General features: G+C 42.8%; 1 long non-coding RNA gene across 1 annotated transcript; it reads left to right on the forward strand.

Moving 5' to 3' along the window:
* Nucleotides 1–797: 797 nt before the first annotated feature.
* LOC116421189 lies at nt 798–2,723 on the forward strand. Its single transcript, XR_004231490.1, has 2 exons — nt 798–891; nt 2,498–2,723. It is a non-coding gene; the product is annotated as an uncharacterized LOC116421189 (long non-coding RNA).
* Nucleotides 2,724–3,169: the final 446 nt, after the last annotated feature.

Genomic DNA, 3,169 nt, shown 5'->3' on the forward strand with positions numbered 1-3,169 from the left:
CCTGGCTTCCTTCAAGGCACAGCTCAGATGTCTCTTGCTACCAGAAACCTTTCCTGATCCCTATTTCTTAGTGATCTTTCTCTCCTCAAATTATCTTGTGTTTACTTGTCTGAACATATATTGGATATACCCAGGAGAACATAAACTCCTTGAGGGCAGGGACTTATTCATTTGTTTTGGAGCACCCCTTGGCCTAGCACACTGCCTTGCGTAGAGTATGAATTTTTAAAAATGTTTATTCGGTGCATTGGCTGGTGGTACATGCGGGCTGTAACATACCACAGATAAGAAATTATGCAGAAGAGCAGAGACAGACATCATCAGAGAAATGGATGACTTTAACATGGACCAGTCATATAGCAAGAGGGAGGAAAAATGATAGACAGCTTGCAGCCTCAAAATGTCAAGAGGATGGGAGGAAAGGCCCCAGCACAGAGGATGGACTCCCTGGGGTGGATTTTTGGACAAACATGGGCAAGAATCCCACAAACAGAACGGACATGGCTGGCTCGTGATGGAGGAGGTGCCCACAATGCCTCCCTTGGTCATCTGTTGCCCTTCATCTCCACTCCTGTATGCCCATGGTTCCTCCCAGCCAATCAGAATTTTCCCCAGTAGAATGAAAGTTCAACTTCTCTTCTCCAGTCCTTGGGGGAAGTGAGTGAGCCAGAGATGCGGGTGGTAAATAATCCTTCATTTATTAAAGCTTCATGTGGAGTGTTCCTCCTAGCAACGTTCTGTTGCAGCCCCTCCCTCTGCCCTCAGTGACATGCCCTTCTCAGTCCCTGTAGCAACCAGAGCATTCAGAACAGCTTCTTGAAGGACTAGTTAAAGAGACAATGGCAAAGAAAATCTTCCTTTGGCTCTTACCGGAGCCAAGGTTTAATTATGGTATCGAACCATGCAAGATCAGGACCAGAAGGAGCTTTAGAGATCACTCAGTCTCTAGTGCTCCTTTTCCAGAGGACAAAACTTAAGACTCTTTGGTTTCCCCTGCTTCCGCCTATTCTTTCACCATCTTTCCTATCTTTTTCTCTCTTGTCTCCCCTATTTGTCTCACTTCTCCTGTTTCTGTCTCCCTTGTCTCCTCTGGCTCTTACAACTTTCTCTCTCCTGTCTCCCTTGTCCTTGTCTTTCTTATCCCTCCCTCTGTCTCTTATATCTCTGTCTTTCTTTCACTGCTCTCTTTTTGTCTTATTTCTCTTCCTATTTTTCCCATGGCTGCTTCCTGTCTTCCTTGCTTGTCCTGTTCCTGTCGGGTCTCTTTTATCTGTCCAGTCCCTGCCTCTTCTGTCTCTTATTTCTCTTTTTCTACCTCTGTCTCTCTTGGCTGGGTCTGGTGAGGAGGTGGAATGTGATCTCAGGGCTCTGAGTGGGGAGGGGAGGGACCTCAGACTGGGGAGAGATCAGGAAGCAGGAAACAGCTGCCAGGAAAGAGGGAAGTGAAGGCAGAACAGTGGGGTGATCATGGGGGGAAAGGATGATCCCTGAATCAATGGTCAAAAAGATAGAAGGAGGCGGAGGCAGCTAGAGAAATTGAAATATGGAGCCAATGAGATGTGCTCTCCTCTTGAAGGTCCCTGATCTTACTGTGAGGCAGGAGGGAAGCGAGAGGGTCCCCCGATGTGTCTAGATGTAAGAACTAGTCAGAACATGCAGCTTTTGACTTGATGGTAGAATGCAAGCATGCTCTTTGAAGGGAAGGGAAGTTTCACTTTTATATTTGTATCCCCTCTCTCCCTACACCTAGCACAGTGCCTGGTGGGGCACATAATAATAAATATTTGTTGATTAAATGATTGACTTCTCCCTTCAGATTTATTAAGAGGTGACAAAGGCAGAGACTGGGAAATCCTCAGGATCTGCTCATCTGCAGTTTCCCCTTCCCCACCCAGAACTCTGGCTTCAGCCAGAAGGATGTAAATTAGGAGAGTTCAGTCAGATCCCAAGAAACTTCTATTACAACTCAGCATGCTTTCCCCCTCCTCCCAATAATATGAGGTAGAAAGGAGAGAGGGAGAGAAGGAGAGAGAGAGAGAGACAGATAGAGAGACAGAAGCAGAGACACAGAAAGACAGAGAAATAGAGACAGGAAAAAGACAGAGAGTCAGAGAAATAAAGAGAGAGACAGAATCAGAGAAAGAAACAGAGAGAGACAGAGACAGAGAGATTCAAAGAAAGAAACAGACAGAGACAGAGGGAAGGAGACAGAGACAAACAGACAAGAGGCAGAAAGAGGCAAGATGAGAAAAAAAATTTGATTCAAAATAAAAACTGAGGAAGGTAGAAATGATAGTCTTAAAGATTTTGATAGCCTAGATAAGTGTGTTTAGAATTTGCATAATTACTAGCCCCCAAACAAAGTCAGTTAATGGTACAAATAATACCTGTAGTAACTAGTTCATGGGATTATCCCATCATATAATGTATGTAAAATGTTTTGCAAATTTCCTGGCACAATATGACTGTCATTATTATCATTTGTACCATTTTGCAGATGAGAAAACTGAAGTTCAAAGAATTATCTTGTTCATATTACTAGTATTATATATGGAATTTGAACAGAGGTCTTCTTGAATTCAAGTTCAACACTCCATCCACTATGCCATGTTGATGGAGCCCATCAATTGCCTCTGGCCATTCTGAAGGATCTATATTGTAGAGCATCAGCAATACGCTCCATCTGGTCATTTGGTCCATAATATATTCTCATTGCAATATTATTTTTGTTTCTCCTTTCATCATTCCACAAATACTGTTAACTGGGCTTCTGCTCTTGAATTGGAGCCTTGGCTCTTTGTTCTACAGAACTCAGAGGTTCAAAGAATGCTGTGAGGATAAATGAGGTGATCCATGTTTAGTGCTTAAAGGTCTTTAAAAAAAGGAAAGGGCAACCCTCAAAGAGTGATGTGATTATGGCTGTTGGATTGGGAAAGGAGTAGAGTGCACTGAAATCTGTCTTTTAGGGTTATGTTTGTGTGAATAATTGTGTACTATGTTCCTATAAATTTGTAGATAAGTATAAGATAGGGCACATATATTTAGAGGAAGGAATGGTGTATTTAACTTGAGTGGTGAACTTTAGGCAATGGAATAGCCACCTCGTCAAATATGGTTAATTCAACTATAAATCCACATAAATGTATTGTTTTCTAACTCTCATCTCTAT

This window comes from Sarcophilus harrisii, chromosome 2 (assembly GCF_902635505.1).
Source record: "Sarcophilus harrisii chromosome 2, mSarHar1.11, whole genome shotgun sequence".
In the NCBI taxonomy this organism is placed as follows: Eukaryota; Metazoa; Chordata; class Mammalia; order Dasyuromorphia; family Dasyuridae; genus Sarcophilus; species Sarcophilus harrisii.